General features: G+C 34.6%; 1 protein-coding gene and 1 pseudogene across 2 annotated transcripts in view; both read right to left on the bottom strand.

The window, feature by feature from the left end:
* Nucleotides 1-12,815, bottom strand: part of LOC126723561 (subtilisin-like protease SBT1.8) — a 90,777-nt gene that overhangs the window by 28,276 nt on the left and 49,686 nt on the right. Inside the window, exon 2 of one of the 2 annotated variants that reach the window (XM_050427119.1) lies at nucleotides 4,326-4,384. The exons of the other annotated variant lie outside the window; for it this stretch is intronic. The gene's annotated coding sequence lies outside the window, so the exon portion shown is untranslated. Of the gene's footprint in view, nucleotides 1-4,325; nucleotides 4,385-12,815 lie in introns of those variants that run through there. 2 annotated transcript variants of the gene reach the window in all.
* The window catches only part of LOC126722513 (subtilisin-like protease SBT3), a 55,597-nt pseudogene that overhangs the window by 30,442 nt on the left and 12,340 nt on the right, over nucleotides 1-12,815 (bottom strand).

Genomic DNA, 12,815 nt, shown 5'->3' with positions numbered 1-12,815 from the left:
TTTAGGTAGAAATTGATAGTCACTATGGGGCTTGATACTTTATGGTTATGTTTATCAACCCATTTGAGAAAACCACAGATTACCATTGAAAATGCTCTATCAATCTCAATGCTCACAACAAAACCTTGCTTCTGATTTTTGTGTGTAAATGTTAGAGTCTCAGGTGCAACTCCGATTCTCATTCCATTAGGAACATTCTCCACATGCGATTGGTAAACAGCAATATCATTACCAATATTTATCACAACCTTACTAAAGTTCTGTGTCACTAGATATCTGGTGTCGTTGGAGAGTACAGCAATGAAAGAGGGATAATCTATATATTACTAAAAGCTGAAGTGTAGCGTTTAATGTTGTTGTTCTCACGTTGCGCCACATCAGCTGCCATGTCATTTTTTTTTTAAATAGAATTTGTCCTACAATTTTAAAATGGTTTTTACAATTTTCAGCCCTATAAATGCAGTCTACTACTTATTTATTTTCTTCCACTATCACCCTATAATAAATCCAGTCCACTACTTATTTATTTACTTCCACTATCACCCTATAATAAATCTGTATAATTAATCCAACCCATCTCTTATTTATTTAGTTCCACTATCAAGCCCCAACCCAAAACCTTTTCAGTTCAACTTTAGGGTTTTGTGTTGGCCTTTTCAGCTTAAAGGAAAAAATAAATAAATTAAAAATTAAAAATTAAAAAAAAAAAAACCTAAAGCTTGAAAGACTTCAACGTTTGTTTGTTTGTTGGGTTTTTATTTTATTTTATTTTAATTTTTCTATAATTGTTTTTAACATTTATTTTTTTAAAAAATTTACACTTCTCCAACCTTTTTCTCTCCCTTATCATTTCATCTCCCCACTACTTCTTCAATCTTTCTCCATCCCTTACCTTTTCATCTTCCCACTACCCTTTATATTAATATCATTCTTCCTCTTTCCCTTCATCTTCTTTTATTTTTGTCTCTATTTATTCACACCCTCTTACTATAAATTTGCCACTATCTCTTCTATTCTATGCATAGTTTTCCCTCACAAATAAAATGGTTCTCTTCCTCTTTCCCTTCATCTTCTTTTATTTTTGTCTCTTTTTATTCACACCCTCTTACTATAAATTTGTCACTATCTCTTCTATTCTATGCATAGTTTTCCCTCACAAATAAAATGGTTCTCTCTCTCTCTCTCTCTCTAAATTTTTTGGTGGATTTTTTTAATTTTTCTTGCATCTCTATTTTAGGTTGATAATTTTTTATATTCTTTAAAACTCTATTTTGGGTTAATGCGATTTAGTTTTGTTTTTTAAATTGTTGTTGTTTTTTTTTTGTTTTTTGTTTTTTATTCTCTTTGATTGTTAAATGTTATCCTATTGCGTTTTAAAGAATTAAATATAGCATATAAAAATATAATATTATTCTATTACATAGCATGATTTGGATAATTTGGTATTTATTCTGTTACATATCATGATTTTTTATAGTACTCAATTTAGATGTTTTTTTTTTTTTTTTTTTTTTTTTTTTTTTTTTTGAGAACCAATTTAGATGTTAAACTATGAGACTTTACTAATTTTTTTTTTTCTAACCCTTTGTGGTAGAGAAAGTACTCGTAATAGTTGTATTAGAAGTACTCTATAATGCCATTCATTTAAAGAAAAACAAAGATTAGCCAAACGAAAATAATCGGATAGGTGACAAATTTTAACTTTTGAAATTTTATTTTAATTATTATTATTTTATAACAATGCATGTATAGAAAATTAATTCTTAGATTTTGCTAATAATTGTTTATTTGATAATATGTTTTGGGTGGCTGAAATTATAATTTCCACAAGGAAAATAATCTTAATAGATTATCAAAAACAAAATTTTATCCTAATATTGGTTCAATTAATCATTGTTAAGTTTTATTAATTTTTTTTAGTTTACATTTTTTTGGTGTTTTGGATTGTTCCTATATTACATTTATGATTGTTCCTATAATAAATACAAATATAATTACGAAATACATTACTAGTTATTAGATTAATTTAAATTGTAAAAAAAAAAATTAATAAAACCACTATAAAAATAATTATCACGCGCAACGCGTGGGTTCGCGGCTAGTTTAGATAATTTATAGATTTGTGGCTGCTACTCCGGGTACTTCTTCTAATGATAACACTCATTTGCTCTTTAGTGTACCCAAGGCCTCACAGAAACTCTATATAATCTTGAAAACTTGTGTCATAGACAGGATCCATGGCTTTGTTTGGATTGATATAGCCAGCCCCAAAATGTAGAGGTGTAGCAGAAAGACCTGTCCTTTGGTCTTTCAAAATTGTGCCAATATTGTCTTTAGCATAGGCGGTGGTCATAATAGCTGATTGGATAGCTACTGGACTCCACTCAGGGTGGAGTGCTTTCAGTAAAGCTCCAACGCCAGCACCATGTGGTGTCGCCATTGATGTGCCTGACATTAATGCATAATCTGAAGCCAAATAATATTTTTCGACTTGCATGTATGGTATGAAGGGTGAAACTGCAGCTAGCACATCAACTCCTGGAGCCAGAATATCCGGCTTTAGAACTCCTGGACTAATTGGGTTTGGTCCTTTTGCAGAGAAATAGGCCACTTGAGGTGCAGGCTCTGTACCCTGCCTTGTCAACACAAACTTCATGCTTTTCACCTTTGGGTTTCTCACCCTTGTTATACATACTCTTTAATCAAATTTTCTGAAGCAGCTGGTAAAATGAGGCTTGGAATGTATTATCCATCTAGATCTAAAGAATAGGATATATTTAAACTCAAGAATATAGCTGCATAAGCACCTACTCTCTCAACCTCCTTAAGTTGCTCACTAACATAAATCTCGGTGTTATAATCACAGAGAACTACCTTCCCTACAACTTCGTTTCCAATGCTGTCTGGATGCACACTACTTTGCTCAAGTTGCCTTTGCCATAGTACAAAGGTAAATCAGTAATGAAAACACCCACAGGAAAGTGTGATGTACCTTCAAGGGAAACCCCACTTTCTACACTGTTGCTTGGAAACTTCAGTCAAGTGTGCCAGCCCCTACCGTTGTGATCCAAGGTGCTCCATTGTATACTGTTTTGTAAAAACTACCGTAATTGGAACCAGCACAGACAACAAGAATTCCTTTCTCAATTGCAGAAAGAGAAGCAATGGCAATGACATCTGTGAAATAAGACGTCTGATTAATGCCCATAGACAAAGACATGATATCAACCCCATCAAGAATTGCTTGTTCCATGCCAGCGAGCAGATCAGTTGCAAAGGTAAGTTCTAAATCCACGGCCCAAACAACCTTGTACATAGCAAGATGTGCATGAGGAGCCACGCCTCTAGCTGTGCCTCTTGCATAACCAGAGTGACTTACAACAGGTTCATTGTTACCCACAGCTGTGGATGCTGTGTGTGTACCATGACCCATGAAGTCTCTTGGAGAACTGAAATCTAGTTCCTTGGATATATTAATACCTGCAGCTTGGAGTCCTTTGCTAAACGATTGAGCCCCAATGAGCTTCATGTTGCAATTTGAAGGGTTAAATGTTGTGCCATTCTCACACTATACTTTCCATTTTTGTGGCACCGGTGACATACCCTCGTCATTAAAATTCTCACTCTCTGGCCAAATTCCAGTATCAATAATGCCTACAATCACATCTTCAGATGTGACACGCAACGGTAATATTGTTGCTCATGCGCTTGCTAGTTTCTAGAAGGCAAAAGTTTCAAGACCAGCCTCAAGTATGGTTACAAGACACACTTGAAGATGTAGCTTCTATTTTATTTCGTGATATAGTTTAGTTGATCTAATCAAAATTTTAGACAGGATTCTTAATATATATATATATATATATATATAGCAACTTTTAAATAAATTAAAATTGGCATTCTATTATACTGTCTTATTCAACTGCAGAGGTTGAACTCAAGAAAAACACAATCTCTTGCTACTGCAAAGTATTACACGCTAGACTCTTTTCAGTGGTCCTAAGTCCTAACAGTAAATTAGGACCACTGATTTTATTGGTACATACAAAAACTACCATATATGACAGCTTCAATCTTACATCACATAGCCAACATATAGTTATAGCACAACAGTCTTTTGAGATTTGCTTGATCAACAAACCCTTCATTTGAACCGAGAAGGAATATAGCCTAGACACCCTCAGCAATTTTTTTTTTTTGAAAACAAACTGAACCTTTCATTCATAACAGCCAAGAAAAGTTACATTGAATAAAACAGAGCACAAGCTACAGAACAGAGCATAACGAAAAAAGGAACACAGCAACAACCTAGACCACAACTTAGACAACTTTAACCTGTTCCCTCAGCAATTGATCATAGTATTTAGCACGGGAACATGCCAATATTGTCTACTAGAAATTGATAGCCATCCCCCTCCCCCCTCAAAAAGAAAAGAAATTGAAAGCCACTATAGGACTTGATACTATGTGGCTATCTTGATCTTTCCATTTGAGAAAACCATAAATTACCCCTGAAATTTCTCTATCAAGCTCAATGTTCACAACAAAACTTCGAGTCTGATATTTGCGGGTGAATGTAAGAGTCCTTGGTTTCACACTTACTTTCAATCCGGGGGGAATGTTCTCCAAAAGTGCCCGGTAAACAGCTTTATCGTTTCCAACATTTGTCACAACCCTGCTAAAGTTCATTGCCACTGGATATCTGGTTTCGGTTGTGAGTGTGAGTGCGGCAGTGAAAGAGGGATAGTTTAGATCAAGAATAGATTTGTTGCTGCAACTCCATTGAGGTCGTCTAATGAAAGCACTCATTTGCTGCTTAGTGGGTCCCATGCCACACAGAAAATCAATATAATCTTGGAAACCCATGTCATAGATGAGTCCTGGATCCATCGCTTTATTCGGATTGATGTGGCCAGCCCCAAACTCCAGAGGGGAGCCTAATTCATTTGTAAATTCACTTTTAATTACTGTGCCAGTATCATAGCCGATCGGATAGCTGCTGGGCTCCACTTGGGGGGGATTGCTTTCAGTAAAGCTCCAACCCCAGCAACATGTGGTGTCGCCATTGATGTGCCCGACATTAATTCATAAATCATAATATGTAACCACATCATAGTTTCCGACTTTGATGGACTTGGGTACAGACGCGGCTAAAACATCAACTCCTGGAGCAATAATATCTGGCTTTAAAACTCCTGGACTGATTGGATTTGGACCTTTCGAAGAGAGCTGGTACACTTGAGGGGCAGGCTTTGTGCCCAACCTCGTTAACACAAAACTCATGTCTTTCACTTTCGGATTTTTCACCCTTGTCACATACTCTTTAACCAAAGTCCCCGAACCAGTTGGCAAAATAAGGCTCGGAATGCTGTACTCAACAACATTCGACATGAACATGATGTACTTCTCATACGATAATGGTAAGAATAAATCTGTGAAGATAGCCGCTATAGCACTGTAAACACAAATTTTTCCCAATCGTAGAAAATTAAACAATTGAAAAGAAATATGGTTTGCAAATAATAAATTGTATTGATGAATAATGAGTACAATCTCTATTTCAATTCTTTTACAAAAGAATACTCTCTGATTCTATCTTCATTGAACTTGACTCAAACAATAAATTCTTGACTTTAGTTGAAAGCTGGATTGAACGGTCTTCACAACAAATCTCTAGCTTTGAGCTTATTAGAGATTTATTGTTCTTCAAGTCTTTGAATATGAAGGCTTTTAGGTTGAAGTTCTTCGGGGTTTTAGAGGCTTGATCCGTCGAGCTTCAAGGATTTGAGGTTTGTTGAAGTTTATGGGGGCTTTTTCAGCTTAATTCCAATAGAACTTCAAAGAACTTATTTGAATGTTCTTCGTGTGTTTTTGAGACAGAATTTCTCCAGAGCTTTGGCGTCTTCGAAAATTGTTCTCCCGAAAATGAGAGGGGATGTCCTCTATTTATAGTGATTTCAGAGGATAAGCTCCACTATGAATTGATATGCTTGAAAGTATATAGCAGACTTTTGATTGGTCCAAATTCTTCTTAGAGATAATTATCTCTATTTATCTATTTTGATAAAGATAATAATCAACAAAGATAAATAATTATCTCTATTTAAGTTATTTAATAAAGATAATTATCTACCAATTTTAAATAGAAAATTTATCTTTATTTTATTTATTTATTTATTTTAATAAAGATAATTACCCATAAATTTTGAATAGAAAATTTATCTTTATCTTGCGGGCCAAATGACACATGGCAAATTTTGATATGCCAATGTGATGCCAATTTGGACGACACATGTTATCATTTGATTTAATTAATTTAATGACATTAATTCAGAATTTGCCATTAAATTTTGATGTGACATTTTATAATTGGCTTAAAATTTTGCCTCCTACAAATGCCCCCTCGAGACTTGGACATGTCCACAATTTTGAGTGTGGAAAGTGGTAAGTCTCGATAACTTCATGCTTTGATGCAATTAATTTCAGGACCTTTCATTTATTTGGAAATTTGCAAGCAGACAAACTTACTGGAGAACCATTCCTCCAAGGGCTTTGATATGTGCAAGAGTCTACCGTCATCAGAAGAGCTTTGCTCCTAATCAAAGTGTCCTGCGAAGATAACTTTAAGAAGGAAATTTGTTTCCTAGTCAAAGTGGTCTTAGTTAGACTCCTAGTAGGAATTAAAAAATATCCCCATTATGAGAAGAGATTTACTCCTTATCAAAGTGTAATAGTTAAAGTAAGCCACGTTCAAACTTCAAAGCCTTCACTACTCTTTCTCTATCTTTTTGACTCTATCTCAATGGGTGCTCCTCAACTTTTTTTTCTTCTCTTAGCTGTGAATTGAGAATCATCCAAGCAAAAAACGTAGAATTTAAGTCCAAAGGTTCCTTTTTTGTCAGATACTATTGTCGAATGAAGAGAAGTCTTTAAAGTATGCCACGTTCAAATCCATTGGCAGGGGTACATCAAGACTTAAAAGAGTTCTAATGTTACTCATTTATAGAGTTCCAATAGAACTAGATTTCGGAAAAGTATGTCAAGACTTAAAAGAGTCATAATACGTGCAAGAATCCAGTAATGTAATACATGCAAGACTCCACCATGCAAGAAGCCACAGTTTTTTTTTTTTTTTTTTTTTTTTTTTTTTAAGTCCAAGCTGAATAAGGATTTGAACTCTTATATCTCAAAGAGTCCTACTTGAACTTGAACACACAACTCAAGACTTCTTCTCCAATTTAACTTCTTCCTTCATATACCTATATAAAGACATCCCTTTCCTTCCTTTTTCTCGTTGATGATCAGGTACGTGCTTTCTTTTTCATTCATTCATTTTTTTTCTTTTTTCTTTTTTAGCCGCTCCCCTTTTAGATTTCTAGGCCCTCGTCATAATATCCTCTTTGCTTTGCTGTAGCTTGCCATTAAATCTTTCATTCTTTTATCTGAATGATCTTCAATCATGACACTGACTTCTTTTATTCTTTAGAAGCACAAAGAACAGGTGGCATCTTATTCTTGAGTTGGAGCAAGATTTCATAAATACTATCCAGGTGTTGTTCATTGATTTTTTTTTTTTTTTTTTTTTTTTTTTTTTTTTTGCGATATTTATATGTCCATCATTCATTCATGCATGCATGTCTTCTAGTTGAGATCACGGATCCACACACATGAATATTTCTAAGTGAATCATGTGTTATCTCATTTTTTTTGTCACAATATCCAACAAGTAGAATTAATGAAACTTGTTTTATAAAGCTGATCTCTTTTTGAACATCAATTTGAAACTCTTATTTTATTCACTTTTATGTGTAGCATGACTTGATTTTCTTGATAGGTATTCTTTTGACTATCTTACGCAGCATTTGGTCTTTCAAAGCTCACTATTCTTGAAGACTTTGTTAGGCTTCAAAAGATTTCAACTTCACAATTCCATCAAGCTTCTTGAGATTTCAATCACACAAATCTGTCGAGCTTCACAAGAAGGTTATTGTGCCACTTCGTGGAGGTAAATTCTTGTTTGCTTCCTCACTCGTGTATTTTTTTTTGCATGTCTATTTTTTTTTTTTGTTGGTTTTGTATTGTTCCACCTCCATTTAGAATAGGTAATATGATGACTTAGTGGCACTACGAAGAACTTGCAAGAGTTTATTTTGTTCCACAAGCCAAGTAGCTACCAAGACAACGACCTCAACGACAATCTTGAAGACGAAGACAATCTTGGCAAGGAAGTCTATCTGTGATACGAAGACTTCCTTGGAGACGAAGACGATCTTGACAAGGAAGTCTATCTGTGATACGATGACTTCCCTGAAGACGAAGACGATCTTAACAACGAAGTCTATCTGTGATACGAAGACTTTCTTGAAGACAAAGACAATCTTGACAACGAAGTCTATCTTGGATACAAAGACTTCCTTGAAGACGAAAACTATCTTAAGGATGGAGACAATCTTGAAGACGAAGTCTATCTTGGATACGATGACTTCCTTGAAGATGAAGACAGTCTTGACGAAGTCTATCTTGGATACGATGACTTCCTAGAAGATGAAGACAGTCTTGACAACGAAGACAATCTTGAGGACAAAGACTTGCCTTGAAGACGAAGACATCCTTGAAGATGAAGACAACCTTGAAGATGAAAACAATCTTGAAGATGTAGACATCCTTGAAGACGAAGACTGCCTTGAAGATGAAGACTATCTTGAAAATGAAGACAGTCTTGAGGACAAGGACTTGCCTTGAAGATGAAGACAATCTTGAAGACGAAGACTCTCTTGAATATGAAGATTGTTGATGCAAGGCCTTGAAGATGAATATTGCCTTGAAAACAAAGACAATATTGAAGATGAAAATGATCTTGAAGATGGAGTTTGTCCATGCAAGGATGTGCATTGGTATCTTTGCAATGGAGCAACTGTCGATGCAACAATCTAAGGACGTGCTTTGGCATCTTGCTATGATACTTTTTAAAGGTATAAAATGATGAGTACCAGACTTTAGTGATACGGGATGACACCATTCAAAGTTTAAATATGTGAGAAGATGACATCAAAACTTCGAGGATTTGAGGTGATCCAACTTGACAGAGAGGCAAATCAGTCCAAACTTTAGAGATGCAAAGAGGTGCCACCAAGTTTTTGAAGATGCAAGGAGATACCACCAAGTCTTTGAAGATGAGAGGCAGCATTGTGCAAACTTTAGAGATGTAAGGCAACACAACTTAGAAGGAAAGCAATGAAATTCAAAAGAGAGATGATGCGATGCCAACTTTGACAATGCAAGACAACATGACTTTGAAGGGTTGCAATCCAGACTTCAAAAATGCAAGGAGATACCACCAAGTCTTTGAAGATGTTAGGAGATACGTACCACCAAGATTTTATACATGAAAGGTAGAACTACTTAGACTTTAAAGACGAGAGAGAAAGCACATTTTAGAGATGCCAAGAGACATTCTCACAATGATGTTTGCTTTCATGGTGACTTTGCATTCCTTTTGGTTGTAATGTCTTACAATGATGTTAGTCTTCATACGGTAGCATTGTCTTCTTGTAGCGACTATCTCATAGTGATGTTCGCCCAAAACTATGATTGCACTTAGTGTGACATGCCAAGTTTTGCCTGTGTTGCACTTGAGAGAGATCGAGTCATCATGTAGTTCAAGAAAGTTTTTTATCAAGTAGTTCAGGAGGAGTTTTTTTTTTTTTTTTTTTTTTTTTGAGGATGTGACTGAACTCAGTAAATGATACCAAGCTACCTACGTACCCGAAAGGGGATCAAGTCAACACGTAGTTCAGAAGGGGATTTTTTTTTTTTGAGGATGCGACTGAACTTAGTAAATGATACCAAGCTGCCTACGTACCCGAAAGGGGATCAAGTCAACACGTAGTTCAGAGGAGGATTTTTTTTTTTTTTTTAAGGATGCGACTGAACTTAGTAAATGATACCAAGCTGCCTACGTACCCGAAAGGGGATCAAGTCAACACGTAGTTCAGAGGGGTTTTTTTTTGTTTTCGTTTTTTTTTTTTTTTTTTTTTTTTTTTTTTTTTGGCTCTAACTTTTGCCTAGGCCGCCTTTTTAAAAGTTTTCAACCTAGCGAGCTTTTAATACCCTAACTTTTGCCTAGGCCGCCTTATAAAAAGGTTTTCAACCTAGCGGGCCCTTTTTTTTTTTTGGTGCCCTAACTTTTGCCTAGGCCGCCTTATAAAAAGGTTTTCAACCTGACGGGCTTTTTTTTTTTCTTTTTTTTTTTTTTTTTTTTTTTTTTTAATTTTTTTTAGAACACTTTCAAGAGTAATGGGAAAACATCATGTACCCTTTGAGTGTTGAGGTAGGCAGTTTTAGGCTCTTACCAAGGAGCATTTCAAACTTCAATCATAGTAATGCTTCAAGAACTTGCCATTGGTAAGGCCAATTCTCAAAACGTCTATAGTTGTATTAGTGTTGATTTCTTTCAATTCATCAACTGTAGCTTGTATGCCTCCTTCAAATATGGGTGGTGCATCCTTAACATCATCTTCGACTTCTTGGTTTGTGGTCACCATTGTACGCCTTTTTACAGTCAAGGCTTCTCCAGTATTCACTTCCCAAATGGTTCTACGTTTCATACTAGATGGAATGGAGTTTCGAATCTCATTTGAATCTTGATCAACAATAAGTGTGTAGTTAGCACCTCTAGGAAGGAAATTTGTCCTCTCATTCTGCTTTCGTCTTGCCTTTAAATCTTTTGAGAGCCAAGAAGGGATTGAATGACTGAGCCTTGTGAGAACTGAACCTTGAGTGCCAACTTGGGAAGGAGTTGAGCGATTGAGTCTTGTGAAAATAGAGCCTTGAGTGCCATTGACAAAGTTATCATCTTCTTGTGTCCCCAACCTGTCGAAGACTGAGATATGGGGAGTGGGTTGGCCAATGCGATCAAAAACAGATAGTTTCTTTGATGGCTTTGAAGGTTGTTCTTCTTCTTTATCATCTGTTGAAATCATCAAAACACTAGCTTTCCGAATGGGGATACAAATGGGAGTTGGTGGAGTGTATCCAACTCCAGCCTTAGAACTTGGTGCCCCAACACCCTTGGCTTTCAATGCCTTTTGTCTTTCTTTTCCAGAGGCTTCAGGGATGAGCTTACCCAAAACACTTGGCCTCTCATGGTTATAACTAGCTTTAGCCATGAGTCTACACGCATTGGGGTCAAAACCCTCTTCGGTTCTTTTGGTGGGCAAAGTCCCATGTTCAACAATTGGTCCTTGGGATGGTCTTGAAGATAAGGTCTCAATTTGGATTCTAAAGATGTGTGGATTTTTTTAAGGGTGATGCTATATATATATATATAAAGAGTGTAGTTAATTAGTAGTTATACATTTTTTTAAGGAAAAATTCATATGGCAAAATCTTAAGAGGGGAATTTAAGGAACAATACCTAGGTTTTGCTTTTATATATTTATCTATACATATAGTATGTATGTAACATGATTTTTTTTTTTTTTTTAAATCACATATATAACAAAAACATTTACTCCAAAATAAAATAATTTTCATTGAAAATTTTTATTAAATAATTTAGAGATTATAGAGTTGAAGTATATTTATAGTTATAAAAAATATTAAAATTTAACCAATTTTAAATAATTTAACATCATTTTATACTTTAAACATATATATATATATATATATATATATTTGTCAATATAAGAAAAATATAACAATAATAGAGAATAAAGAAAAAACAATATTTTCATAACTGACAGATGCAATATGGATTTCTAACTCTTAATAATCCAATTTTCCTTTATTTTAAAAGCTAAAACATAAAAATAATAATACAGTGTCAATATGTCTAATTCTCCAAAAGAAAAATAACAAAGTTTTGTTGTTGGTAAATGAAATTGCTTTTATTTAATAGATTTAGTTATCTATTTCTTGTTCTTCTCATATATCTTGAATATACTTGAATTAATGAACTAGTATGCTATAATAAGATATAAAAAAATAAGACAATAATTATTTATAGAGACATGTCTATTTTTAGGAAAATATATGTTGGATATGAGCTATGCCTGGTATAAGGATGAAAAATAAAAATGATGCATTAGTGATTGATTTATATTTTTTTTAAAATTATTGGGTGGGGGAGGGGGGGGGGGGCAATTAATAGTTAAATGTTTTAGTTACAGATTTGTGCTTTTAATAAAAAATATAAGATGGTGAGGGAATTTTAAAAGCTAGGGACGCCGCTATTGATAAAAAAAATATTTAGTATCAAATTATACTACTTCAACCTTATCAAAATTCAATAATTAAGAGACGTATGAAAAATAACCATATCAATCCAAGAAAAAAAATCTCTCTCCATATATTTGGTTTCTGGTCTGGAACTTTTTGTATGTATCTCTTGATTGAATGATTTGGGTTTTAGCACCATGATGCATCTCATAATCGAAAGAGGTAGGCTTCTGTAATGTTACCATCGAGGTCTTTATGGATGTCATTCATTTGTTATGTAATCTTTGACCATTCATTTGTGTTGTAAGTAATTGTTTTCTTTCTTTTATCTTTGGTTTTATCTATCTATACTATCTATAAAAGGATTTTTCCTTTTTAGATTAGATTTTTATGTGATTCAGACATACTTATAACTCTTACATTTAACTAGGAAAATACATGAGGACGATTTGGTAAAAATATATCTCAAACTCCATAGATAGACCTAGCCTTGGGCTGGGGGGGCCGATAGCCCCCCCACCCCCCCCCCCCCCCCCCCTCTCCCCAAACTTTGAAAAAAAAAATTTCTTAGTATGCGTGTACACAAAGAAAATTTTCAA

Source organism: Quercus robur, chromosome 4 (assembly GCF_932294415.1).
Source record: "Quercus robur chromosome 4, dhQueRobu3.1, whole genome shotgun sequence".
In the NCBI taxonomy this organism is placed as follows: Eukaryota; Viridiplantae; Streptophyta; class Magnoliopsida; order Fagales; family Fagaceae; genus Quercus; species Quercus robur.
Note: the sequence above shows the minus strand (reverse complement) of the source record. Positions and strands in the feature narration are given on the sequence as shown.